This window comes from Lemur catta, chromosome 1 (assembly GCF_020740605.2).
Source record: "Lemur catta isolate mLemCat1 chromosome 1, mLemCat1.pri, whole genome shotgun sequence".
Taxonomy (NCBI): Eukaryota; Metazoa; Chordata; class Mammalia; order Primates; family Lemuridae; genus Lemur; species Lemur catta.
The window spans coordinates 285250700-285264285 of NC_059128.1; the positions used below are offsets into that span (position 1 = coordinate 285250700).

Here is a 13586-nt window from a genome sequence, read left to right on the forward strand (position 1 = left end):
CAGGACACGGCAGCAGCTGGAAGGGATCCCAGGAAACAGGGCTGGGACAAAATGGGCCTAGAGAGTGCAAGTCAGAGAAGTTCTGCCCCGGCCCTGCATACAGTGAGGAAAGATTTAGCTGCTAAAAAATATGAATAAAAGAAACAGGAAACTTCTCTGAGCCACAGTTAAAGCTCCCCCAACCTGGGTACACGCGGTACTGAAACCTCACGCTCCACCGGTGGTCAGCTTGGGCTCAGGGCTCCCAAGCCCAGCCTCACCTGCCCACCTGCCCACCCCCCGCCTGCTGCCCACCTGCCCACACCCCCGCCTGCTGCCCACCTGCCCACCTGCCCACACCCCTGCCTGCTGCCCACCTGCCCACCCCCTGCCTGCTGCTCAACTGCCCACCTGCCCACCCCCCGCCTGCTGCCCACCTGCCCACCCCCCACCTGCTGCTCAACTGCCCACCTGCCCACCCCCCGCCTGCTGCCCACCTGCCCACCCCCCCACCTGCTGCTCAACTGCCCACCTGCCCACCCCCCGCCTGCTGCTCAACTGCCCACCTGCCCACCCCCCTGCCACCTGCCCACCTGCCCACCTGCCCACCCCCCTGCCTGCTGCCCACCTGCCCACCCCCCACCTGCTGCTCACCTGCCCCCCCCGCCTGCTTCCCACCTGCCCACCTGCCCACTCCCCCTGCCTGCTGCCCACCTGCCCACCCCCCACCTGCTACTCACCTGCCCACCCCCCCTGCCTGCTGCTCACCTGCCCACCTGCCCACCCCCCTCCCTGCTGTCCACCTGCCCACCCCCCCACCTGCTGCCCACCTGCCCACCTGCCCACCCCCCTCCCTGCTGCCCACCTGCCCACCCCCTGCCTACTGCTCACCTGCCCACCTGCAGCATGGCGCAGACACTGCTGGGGGCATGGGAGGGGCATCCTTCTTTCCCTCCCTGGCGCAGGGGCATGGTGGGGAGCCCCTGCTCTTGGCGCTGTTATCCGTGTGCAGCCTGACGGGCGGCCTCAGCCCTGCCCCTCCCCCGCAGGCCCTGGGGTTGACCCGGCCCACCCTGCTGAGGAGAGAGGGGTCCGGGCAGAGCGTGCACGGCCCACCCTTCCTGCAGGGGCTGGAGGGCTCATCTGCCCCTCCCAGGGCCACTTCCTTCCTCCCACACTGATGACCCCGGCCCATCCCTGGAACATCTGACCGGCGTGGCTGTGGCTGGGCCCCTCTTTCCGTGTTACGGGCTGCGCGCCCTGGTGGTCTGCTCCCCCCACCCGGGACCCACTTCCTGCCAGTGCGGGGCTCGGCTGGGCCGGGGCCAGCTGGCCGGTCTGGGGCTGCCCCGGCCACCAGTCAGCTGCACGGCCAGCAGCCTGCACAGAAACTGTGCCAGGGCCAGGAGCCGTCAGCCTCCAGCTTGTCACCAGTGTGCTGGGGACTGTGTGGGCCTTGAGGGGCCCAGGACGCTTGGGGGACTAAGCAGGCGGGGTTCGTGGGGGACATCCACAGGGAAACCTGGAAATCCAGGGCACACACATGAGGGGCCTCGTGGGGGGTGAAGGTGCTGCCCTGCCTGGCCCCCGGGGACTGGACAGCTGTCTGACCCAGCACCCACGACCCTCTCAGAGCCCTGGGCGCTGAGCCCCGAGGGCACCACCAGCAGCTCTGTGCGCTCCCCGCCAGCCCCTCCCCAGCCGCCTCCTGGTCTCTCCTGGGTGCCCGAGCACACGGGTCACCTCTGCCCCAGCACACGGGTCACCTCTGCCCCAGCACACAGCCCTCGGTCCCGTGGACGGCTGCAGGACCTTCAAGGGTGACCCTTGGCTCAGGCACCCCCACCTGTCCAGGTGCCCACAGCCAGGGCAGCCTGACCCCACAGCCGACACGTGAGCGCCCCCCGGGGTGGGCAGGGGCAGTGGCTGCGGGGGCTGAGGGATGGTGATTGTCTGGCCCCATAAGATCCTGGCAGGTCCTGTCCCTGCACTGGGCCCAGTTCCTTCACCCGTCCACACGGGCAGGACTCACGGGAGCCCCACATGCAGAGTCATGAGGGTCCCAGACACACACACGTGCATGTACACACACGTGCATGTACACACAGATGTACAAAAGCAAACACACACATACACATGCTCTTATGGGCCCAGTCGTGTCCCCCTCAAGCCCATATGTCGCAGTCCGTCCCCGCAGCCTGCGGGGTGTGTGTCTACAGAGCCTTTGCAGACGTGCCGGTTAAGAGGGGGCATGGGGGGGGGCCCTGAGCCGATGAGATTGCATCTTCACAAGGGGGCTGGACACAGGCTCTCGCGCACGACAGCGCCGTGTGGACGTAGTTGGGGCAATGTGTCCACACGCCGAGCACCATGGCAGCCGCAGACCACCAGGAGCTGGGCGAGGCCTGGGACAGACTCCCCCTCGCGGCCTCAGAGGGGACCAGCCCTGTGTCCCTGAGCTCAGCCTTCTGGTCTCCAGGACCGCGGGACCGTGAACGTCATCAAGCTGCCCAGTCTGTGGTGCTTTGTTGTGGCAGCCTCATGTCTGCCCACATGTGCACGCTGGGCACACGCAAGCTCACGCAGTCGGCAGCAGTGGCTGTGAAGCCAGCAGGGTGGGGCTTGGGCCCAGCTGCGCCACATTCGGCATGACTGACCTTGAGCAGGTCACTGAGTCGAGCCGTGTCCCATGGAAAAGCAGGGATGGGAACAGTCTCTTCCTCAGGGCTGCTGTCCCGGGCCCCGCCTCAACTACTTGGAAACCAAACAACACACTTGTAAATAACGTTTAGATCAAAGAAGTGACAAAGAAACTTAGAAAATATTTTGAACGGAAGCAAATGAAAATACAAAATGTGAAAATTTGTGGGATGCAGGCAAAGGGGTGCTTAGAGGGAAATTTGTAGCCTTAAATGCTTATGTTGGAAACACAAAGGTTTAATATCGCTAACAAAGTTTCCAATATGAGGAGCTAGAAGGAGATAAGCAAACTAAACCCAAACAGAAATTTCTGAAATACACAACAGATAATTTTAAAAATTAACAAACTCAAAACTGATTTTTTAAATTATAAAAATTGACAACTCTCCAGCAAGATTGATAAGGAAAAAAGAGAGAAGACACCAGTGCCAACGCCAGGTCTGAAAGGGCGTCATCGACATCCCGGCAGAGCATCGGGACAATAAAGGGCAATAATACAATGTCACGAACAGCTTCGTGTCAGTAAATTCAACAATGCAGGCGACACAGATTCCTGACAAACACAACTCATCAAACCAGCGTGAGATGAAATGGGAAATGTGAATGGCCCCGTCTGTTTTTCGGATTGAATTCATCACCAAAACTCTTTCCACAAAGAAAACTCCACACCCCATGGTTTGACTGGAGTTTTATCAAGTATGGAAGGAAGCAATGAAACCGATCTCGCACAGTCTCGGTCAGAAAACAGAAGAGGAGGGACAGCGCCTGTCCCTCCCCCACCCCCAGCATCTCAGATGTGACTATTTGAAGATGGGTCTTTAAAGAGATAATTAAGTTAAAATGAGTCACTAGGGTGGCCCTGATCCAGCCTGACCGGCGTCCTCGTAAGACTAGCTGAGGACACAGACATGCATGGAGGGACGACCCGTGAGCATACGGGGAAGCCGCCGTCTACACGGCAAGGAGATGCTGTGTACACGCCTCGGGAGATACCGGCCCTGCCCGGACCTTGATCTCGACTTCCCGGCTCCGGACGGGTGAGACGGTAAATGCTGTGTTTGCCACAGTCTGCGGGGCGTGGCTGTGGCAGCCCCAGCAAACAACACACATTCCCAAGACTTGTCTTATCGGCGAGGGCTCTGCGACCACACCCGACAACGGCATCACAAGCAAACAAAGTTAGAGAGTAACAACCTGCACAAACACAGACACAAAATACCCAATGAAACGTAGCAAATCACGGCCAGCAACGTACAAACGGGAAAAATCACACACGCAGAGGAGCATGGCTTGGCCCGGGAACGCAAGATTCGTTCAACATCTGAAAGTCGACCGGTGTGATCGCCCACGGCAGCAGACCAGACAGTAAAACACACGATCATTTTCACAAACGCAGAAAGATCACTCAACAAACATTCAGCACCATTATCACAGGTAAAAATTCGAAACGGGCTAAGAATAAGACGGAACTTTCTGGATATGATGTGGCCCACTTGTGGAGAACCTACGGCCAAGATCAGATTGGAAGGTGACACGCTGAGTGTTCTGCCCTCGGTGGGAGGCCGGCCGCCCGTCTGACCACCTGTGCCGAGGTCACGCGGCAGAGACAGGGGCGTGGGGTTCGTGGAGCGCCCAGCACCGAGGCTCAGCCGTCACCCCAGCCGCCCTCTGTGCCTGGCCGGCCTGCGGGGTGGGGGCTCCCCGACCGCGTTCCCGCTCTGCCCCCGGCTCCCTCTCGGGCTGCCAAGGTCCGGGGCACAAGGACATTCAGGCAGGTGTCCTGGGTTCAAGGACATTGTGGGTCATGTGACGATTAAATCCCAAGTGCAGTCCTGGGTTGTGCCCTTGGGTGGGAAGGAAAATTACTGGGACAAGTGACGCTTGAAAACGGACGTCCGTCAGGTGGTGTCACATCGTTAGGTCACTGCACGGAGGGTGTGTAGGAGACGGTCCAGCTCCGAGAAAGTGAGCCCAGGCGCAGACGGACATGGTCACTCGTCTGTGGGGGCTCAAAGACTGACACCCCAAAATGTGGCACTTTCCACGTGGACAGGTCTCTCTGACCTCCCCCCAGCCCTGGTGGGGGCGGGGGCTGTCCCTGAAGCTCCCTTATCTGCCTGGAGTCCTGACCGCCAAAGAAGAAAACAATGACCCCGGGTCCCCTCCCTGAGCTTTCGTTAACTAAACTCTTATCTCGTAAGAAAGACTGGTGTCTGTCACCATGCCTAGACACGTTTGTCACAAACCATTGTCCGCCCTTTGGCCCAGCAGACTTTATCCCAGGCCATTGTATGTCCTTAAGCCCACTGAACTCCCCCAAAAATCATTCACTACCCCAAGTCACCCGCAGTCCCCTTCCCTGCCCTAGAAGGAGGCGCCAGAACCCCCTGTGCCCAGGGGGTCACTGGGCAGCCACCCGCCCACAGTCCCCCGCGCTACCCACGCTGCGACAGATGTGACCGTCCTTTCTCCAGTCCATCTGCCTTTCCTGAGCTGATTTTCATGACCCCTGGGGGGGAGGGGAGGTTTCCCGTCCTGGAGAAGCTACTCTCCTTTGTTCTAGAAAGGCTTAGAGAGAAGGGGAGGGGGTGGGATAAAGGAAGAGGGACGGGTCCCGAATCCAGAAACCTCCCTCTCTGCTCTTGCAACGTTTCTTTAATTCCCTTCTAGGTTGTAAATTATTTCAAAGTAGAGCACTGAAAGAAGTAAGAACAGCTAAGATGGGAAAAAATTGTTATTTCTCGCAAAGGGAAGCGGCCACATGTTCGCAATCACGGCGAGTGTGTGACGCTGCTCTGCTGCCAGGCACGCTGAGGCTGCACATTTCCCAGGCTGACGTTGGCTCCCTGGAGCGGGGCTGCGTTCTTCCCAATCCTGTGTGCTTTTGCAGAAAAAGAATGTTCGGTTTGTTGCTTTGGGTCTCACTGTCAGTGGTGCTCTCTGGGTGCACGTGGGCGCACACGCAGACCCCCCACGCAGACCCCCCACTCTCTCCAGGCTGAGACGGCTCGTTTGTGGACGGCACATCCTCACCTCCCGTGACACGCGTGGGCACGGGGCTGCCAGCCGGGAGGCCGCCAGCTCTCCGCCCTGGTGGCGTCCGCGGTCTGGTCAGTGGAGAGTCCTCGTTTGAGCTCCAGCCAGACTCGGGGGGAATATTCAAGACCCCCTGGTCCTGCGGTTTCCAAAATCTTCAATCCACTACATAAGTAAAAGTACTAGCACAAATGAAGCGTAAAAATGCATGGGCCTCCTCATGGTTCCAGGGCCTTCTCCTGAGCCCCTGGGACTCCCATGGGGACCCCTGGAACCCCAAGGCCCCCTGTCAGCAGGGTGCACATGGCAGCCCTGGAACCGGCCCTGTGGCTGATGCCAGGGAGCACCCAGGGGCACGAGTGCTGCCCCGCGGCTGAGGCCCAAAGACCCAGAGGCTGCCTGTCCCCAGCAGCCGCAGGTGCCTGGCTAGGCCCCCCGCCCGCCGCCCGGCTCCGTGTTGCTGTGTGTGGCAGACGCCAGTGAGTCGCCCCCGCCGCAGTGACTTTCCCCGGCTGTTCTGCGCTGGGGCAACTCCCACGTCACCCGCCGCGTAACGCAAACGACCCGGGTTCACAACCAAGCCTGGGACTGACACCTACACTCAGGTCACAGCCAGATCCCCAGGTCAGCCTGAAGGAAATCAAAATATTTCACCCCAAAATGTATTTCACAGACATCTGAGACGGCTGTTCAGGGGCCAGCATGCAGCCACCGCCCTGCACGGCTGTCCCCTGCGGAGGACTCGCGGGATGCCACCGGCTGCCTCTGCTGCCGCCTGGTCTGGGTCCGGGAAAGACGCACTCAGGGTCTGAGGGACAGTTCGCCGCCTCCTCCAAGGCTGTCTGCAGAGGTGCTCGGGCCCTTGGCTCTGAATCGCTCTATTATCATCCCCATACGGCAGAGGGGGAGACTGAGGCACCGGAGGCCGCACGGCGGAGGACTGAGCCTGGCTCTGCAGCTGGGGATGTGACTGCAGAGCTCAGCCCACCCAGTGTCCAGCCGTCCAGAAGGACTGTGACAAATGCCACGTCTGGGACAGGGCACGTGGGGCCCTGGCCATGGGGGCCGGGCACGGCCCGGAGTGAGGAGCTGGTGAGGACGGGGAGACGGTGCGTCCTGGCGCAGAGCGGCACGTGCCAAGGACCCGGGCCAGGGCCGGCCCTGCACACGGGGGAGGGGTGGGCGGGAGCAGCGAGCAGCAGATCGCGGGGGGCCCTCGCAGGGGGGCCGTGCGCAGAGGCAGCCCCGGGCACCACCTTCCCCCACCCAGGGGGCACCTCCCACGCCCCCACCGCCCAGCCAGAGACGTGGCGGGCAGCGCAGACCCCGCACACAGGGGCAGTTGCACGTGACACGGGGCCACTCTCCACGTGTGTGGCCACTCTCCATATGTGTGGCCACTCTCCACGTGTGTGGCCAGATAAAAGCGAACTTTCGAGCGGCATCATGAGTGTCGGCATGTGGAGAGTGGGGAGCCCATGCCCACGAGTCCTCGCTCAGCCGGTCCCGGTGGGCACCCCTGGGCAAGCCCCAAGGGACAGGGACCCCAGATGCCTGTGCAGGGACGAGGAGGCAGAGCCTGGTGACGGCTGGTGCGGGCCTGGGAAGGAGGGAACCGGGCTGGTCTCCGTGGGCCTGGAGACCCACGTGTCCCTGGCGCGGGCAGCGTGGCCAGTGGAGGCCTGGCTCCCTCGGCCACAGAGCTGTCCCCGAGAAGTCCTCTCCACGCGCGAGCTGTGGGAGGAGCGGATGGAGGAGAGCGAGTCCCTCCCTGTCCTCCGAGAGTCTCTCACTCCGACCTCCGACCTCCGCAGACCTTTCAAAGGCTGAACAAGCCCCAGCCCTCGTGCTCCTCGAGGGCGGGGAGGGCCTGGCCCCAGGGTGTGGACCTCGCGTGTCCAGGCCCGAGGGTGGGGGCTGCGTTGACGGCGAGGGGGGTTTCCCTGGGCACAGGGGCTGGGAACCGCGTGCCCTGCGCTGTGCCTCCCTCGTCGCTCCAGAAACTTGTGAGCAGCCCTGCGTGAAACTCTCCTCTCCTCCCAGTGAGTGTCCCTTGGCCAGGAAGGGACGTCGGCCTCCTTGGAGCGGGCCACTGGCCCTGGGGTCGAGGCCAGGCCGAGCGTGGGCTCCCGGGTCCCGCGGCAGCCGCCCCTCCCTCCCCCTGCAGTGTGAGCCTCGCAAGACTGCGTCTCAGGGTCCCCCCTCCGGCCTGCCCCGCTCCCACGCCATGCCCAGGGGACCCCAGGGACAAGGACAAGGCCCGTACCTTTTCCTTACTAGGGTCACGAACTTTTCTCCTCTGTCCAAATGCGCTTTGCACAGCACACGGGGGGCAGCGGTGTGTCCACCCCGGGAGGGACCAGGCACGCTGGTCTCGCTGCCAGAGCAGCATGTGATGCCGGCTGCCTCTCAGCCGTCTCTGTGGCTCCCCGCACAGCCCGGCCACCTGGCTGGGCCCAGACACGCCCTCCCCGGGGTCCCCCGACTTCCTCGGCCTTTTCCCAGATGCCAGAGGCTGTGCGTGGTGGCCACGGCATGTCGTGTGGGGCAGGGGACGGAGGGGGGACCGTCAGAGGCAGAAGGGCCCCCCCACAGCCTGGCCTTGGGAGCCAGCAGGGGGGTGATGGGCTTCACACGCACGCACACTGCATGCAAACACACACACACGTACATGCACACCGGAAATACATACGCTCATGCCCATGCATGCACACTCACACACAGGCACACGTCCACACACACCCTCACGCACACGCACGCACACGCACACACATATGTGCATCTGGAATGACTGGGGCACGGTGCCCTTGGGGTCAGGCGCCCAGGGAACTGCTGCAGAGCGGGGGAGAGACCTCCGCTCCGCTCCTTGGGAGTGACCCTGGCGACCTTGCAGCTGTCTCGGTGGGCCAGGGCTTCCCACGGAGCTGGGCTGTGGGCGTGAGCCAGGCTGGTCTCGGTCTCCAGGGCTGGGGGGGCCACCCCGCGCAAGCCACAGCCCCACCCTGCAGTCGCAGAAAGGCCTGGGCTGCGTCCCTCCCCCGCGGCTGGGCCTGAGTCACCTCTGAGGGCTGCTGTGTTCCCAGGCCCCGCTGACCTGCCCTGAGCCTGGAGGGCTGCCAGCCGCACGGCTCCCTCCCCCACGCCGGCCCCTCTCCCAGCGCCACCCGCCCTCCCCCCGCCCGGCCCCACGCTGGCCCCGGGACCTGGAGGTAGCTGGGAGGAGCGGGCAGCTAGGGGTCTGGCTGTCACTCCCTGTGCTCCGTGTGAACCTTTCCCACACGGGAGGGCGCACATCTGAGGCCACCTTGACCTCTGGTCGGCCCTCGGACTGAGGGGGTCACCTGGGCCAGTGGGAGGGGGTCGTGCCAGGGGGGTCTGCTCCCCCCACCCCTCGGGAGCCCCTCCCACCCCTCGGGAGACCCCACCGAGCAGGGAGCCCGGAGGACCATATCACTGCCACACGCCAGCACTGCAGCCTCCAGTCTCCGGGCCTGCACCCTGTCACCTCTCCCAGGGCTGACCCTGTGGCCTGCACCCTGTCACCTGTCCCAGGGCTGACCCTGTGGCCTGTGCCCTGTCACCTCTCCCAGGGCTGACCCTGTGACCTGTGCCCTATCACCTGTCCCAGGGCTGACCCTGCAACCTACACCCTGTCACCTGTCCCAGGGCTGACCCTGAGGCCGCGGGTGTGACCCAGCAGGAGGGCACGGAGCCGGGTAACTGACTCCCGGGGTCTTTCCCACTGAGCCAGTCGCAGGTGGGGGAGCGGCCAGAGCTCTGACTTCCGATGTGCAGGACGAAGCCCCAAACACCCAGCAGGACGGAGCTGATGGGATGCAGACGGCAGCTGGAATCCAGCAGGAACGCCCTGTTCCCTCGTCCCCTCAGGCTCTGAGCTCTACCAGCCCCACAAAAACCACCCGAAGGCCACTCGAGATCAAAGGACTCGAGAAAGTGGCCCCTCCCTGTCCCCGTTTCTCAACCGCAGAGCTCAGGGGGCCGAGACTCAGGACAGCAGATGGGAGCTGGTCTCTCCCCACTCCGTAGGCCGTGCGCTCTCATCCGAGGGGGGTTCGCGGGACCCAGGCGGCTCCAACCACCACACCTGGCTCAGGTGCGCCACCACAGAGCTCGGCTCCCCACTCCTGCCTCCAGCCCCTCCCAGCCCTGGGTGAACTGCTGGTCTCTTGGGTTCACGCACTCTCGGGGGCGAGTTCCGGGTCTTTCCTCGGGAGTCTCTGCTGGGACAGGCTCTGGTCAGGGCTCAGCCGGCCCGTGCCCTCGTCCTCCCCAGGCTCCTCCTGCAGCCCCGGCAGGGCCGTGTCCTGGGGCTTTTCCCCTCCGGTGGGGGGGGCCGCGTGCAACATGCGTGCTCCTCCAGGGGGGGACACAGAAACCCTTCCTCCCTTCCACACGTGCCAGCTCTGGAGGACCAAAGCCTGAGCCGCCCACCATGGCCCTGCGACGAGATGCCCACCGTGGCCCTGCCATGGGCCACCCACCGCGATGCTCTGCTGCAGCTGGACCCGCCGCGCCAGGAGGACGCTCGGCCTCCACGGGAAGGGCTCTGAGGCACACGGGAGCCCCGCACGATAGGGCTCACCCTGTAGTTTGTGACTTCCGAGTGTGAGCGGAGGGGACGCCGCCAAGTGTGGCCGTGTCAAGTGGACATTGGGGTCCCCGTTAGCTCCTCCTGCCCGGAGCACTGTTACTTATGACTGACGATGGCTGCTGCACTGGCTGCCCCATGTCTTACGGGGGCAGAAGCCAGCCCGACCCTTCGCAGAGCAGGATGCCTCCCCTGCGGGGTCCTGTGTCCCCTCTGGAGCATCACAGACGACCTGGGCTCCACGTGGCCCGGTGTCTGAGCGGCACCCTGGGGCCACAGCGTCACTGCCAAAGCCAGTCCCTCCAGGGATGCCTCTCCAAGAGCACTGCAGGGTCCCCGTCCTCGGCTCCCTTCCCAACCCTGTGCTGTCTCAGGCAGCTCCGGCCCAAACCCGGACTGTCCCAACCAGGCCTCGGCGTCCCCTCCCGCCCCCCGCGGGTCTCTCTGCACAAGGGCTGGGCGGGCTCGTCCTCCCTGGGAACGCCGGCCCGTGACACACGCAGCCGGCTGCTGCGCACAGAAGCCTGGGCTGGGCCATCCGCCGCCCCCGCCCCAGGAGGGCCCGCGGGGGCAAAGCTCAGCGCCGGGCCGCCTCCGCCCATTGTTCAGGCCTCAGCTCCGCTTCCTCCGGCTGCAAAGGAGCAGAAGTTGTTGGGGTCTGTTTACCCCATCAGGGTCCACACGGCCTGGGTGAGTCACATCCCCCCCCCCCCCCCCCCCCCGCTTCCTTCTGGATCCGTTTACCAAATACCCACAGTTTCACTCCCAGCGGCCAAGAAATTCCCATCTGCTCAGCACACGCAGTTGGAAACACACCCCCGCCGCAAGGAGCCCGTGACTCAGCAGCCCCCGCGTTACTCACCGCGGGGGGAGCGTCTGGCCCCAGAGCTGCGGCTCCGCATTCCTCTCCCGCCTTGCTTGGCAAGCGCCCGCCAAGCCCCCCGTGCCAGGGGCAGGCCGGACTGGCTCTGCCATGTCCCCTCGGGAGCTCCCCAACCCACGGGAGGAGAGGGGACGGCAACAGCCAATATGGTCAGGCCGGGGCTGGGGACGGTGGTGGGTGGCCGTGGGTGCAAAGTTAAGGACGCCCCCCGCCCCCAGCACCTGCACGACCCCGAGGGAGGGAGCACCTCCTCACACGTGTCCTGCGTCTGGTATGCGTGTGAGACGCGGCTACACGGCTGCATTTGGCAGCAGTTGGTCATTTCGTTGCCGCATCCTGCTCCAGCCATGGACGTGCCACAGTCCCTGCAGTCGGGGACATTCGAGCTGTTCCCAGTTTAGGGGTATTAACGCTGGGTGAATAATCTTTGCGAGAACATGAACAGCTACGTCCTGCCCAGGACACAGGCCGAGCTGTGGAACCACCGGTCGCAGGGACGAGAAGGCTGAACTTCAGGGCGGCCCAGCGCTCTCTCCGCCGTGTGGGAGGCGCCTGTCACGTCCCGCCCGGCACCCGGACCCTCCGTCTCGCTGGTCCGGGCCCTGCTGGGGGTGGATCCCGAGGCTCCGTCCGCCTTTCCCCGTTGATGCCCGGGGCTGCTCTTCGCGGCAGGTGCCTGCTGGGGGTCGTGACGCGACATCTCAGTGCACGTCCTTGCGTCTGTGGGGCCGTCTGCTTCATTCCCACCGACCTGTGACAGCCTCACACGTTCTCTGTACGGACCCTCAGTGAGTCCTAGGGATCGATAGACACTGACAGCTTCCCGCGCTCTGCGGCTTCGTTCCTCACTCTTGGTGGCATCTTTTGGTAACAGAAGCCCTTAATTTTCATGCAGTTTTACGGTACACACTTCTGGCCTGTTTAAGACGTCATGATTACATAATGCCTCACGTCATACTCTAAAATGCCGCTTTGCATTTTGCCTCTGGAGCAATGATCCATCTTGAACTGATGCTGCGGAATTTCGTGAGCTGGACTGGGGTTGGTCACGCTGCTGGGCGGACCCCCGTCAGCTCCCACCAGTCGCTGGAGGCCCCCCACCACCGAGCCGTGGGGTCCCCTGTGGTCTCCCGGCTCCTGCGACATCGTGTGACCACGCTGGCTTTCTTCTCATTCGAGTTTAGATGTATATCTCTGCCTCCCCTTACTTTCAGATTTTCTGGGTATTTTTAGATGTGACCCCTATAAGCGATGTTATTGGATTTTGTTTTCTTTTTCAATCAAGTCCGACAATCTTTAACTTTGAGTATTTTGGTCATTTGCCAATAATGCAATTTCTGATATATTCAGGCTTACAGCCACCGTCTTTCAGTTGGGTTTCTGTTTCCCACCTGTTTTATGTTCCTTTTCCTCTCCTGTAATGTCCTCTTTCTATTTTATCAACCATCTTATTCTTATTTTAAATTCCCGCCTTTCAGCTTCTCAACTTTCGTTTGTTGTTGTCATTAGTGGTTACGTTAGAAATTACAACAGGCATCTTTAACTTTGAAGAGTTTAATGGAAGTTAGAATTTTATCTCTCCCCGGACGATGCTAGAACCTCTGAGCTCTTTCATCTCCTTTATTCCCTGCAGTAAACAGAATGGCCCCGACACAAAGATGTCCTTGTTCTGATCCCCAGAACTGTGACCATGCTGTGCCGTGTGGGACCCTGCAGCAGAGAAAGGACAGCAGCGGAGACTGGTGAGATTCCAGCAGAGTCTGCTGGTCACTTATCAGAACTGCACCGACCATGAGCTCTGATGACAGCACCGTGGCCGTGTGACAGGTTAACATGAGGGAAACCTCGGTGAAGGACACATGGGAACCCCCGGGCTGCTTTTGTAACTCTTCCTATGTAGAAAGTCTAAAATTATCTCAGAATAAAAAGTTAAATAAACTAATTAAAACCTCCCAAAACCCTTGGTTGGAAATTGCAGTCAGCCCTGCTATGTGGGTTCTGCAGCTGTGGATTCAGTCAACCACAGACCAGAAGTGTTTGAACGCTTGCACCTGCACTCACCACGCAGAGCCCTCGCTCCTTGTCGTTGTTCCCTCAACGATGCAGCCTAACAGCTCCGAACCCAGCACGTGCACCGCGTTAGGGCTTGTGAGCAATTTAGAGATAACTTGATGCACATGGGAGGATGTGGGTGGGTTTTATGCAAACACAACACGATTTCACATGAGGGACTTGGGCATCCTCAGTTTGGTATCCACGGGGCCTGGAACAGCCCACCATCCCAGGCGACAGCTGTGTGTTCCTTCCGGACTTTCCATTGTCCTCCGACTGTCATCGTCTCCTCGGGAAAGTTCACTGTAAGTCTTGTTTTCCCTTGAA

The 13586-nt window shown here is 61.9% G+C and overlaps 1 long non-coding RNA gene across 1 annotated transcript; it reads right to left on the reverse strand.

Moving 5' to 3' along the window:
- Window positions 1-5410: 5410 nt before the first annotated feature.
- On the reverse strand, window positions 5411-6666 carry LOC123642894. The gene is made up of 3 exons (XR_006736549.1): window positions 6370-6666; window positions 5713-5880; window positions 5411-5560 (listed from the first exon to the last, which is right to left on the reverse strand). It is a non-coding gene; the product is annotated as an uncharacterized LOC123642894 (long non-coding RNA).
- Between the last annotated feature and the right edge of the window lie 6920 nt (window positions 6667-13586).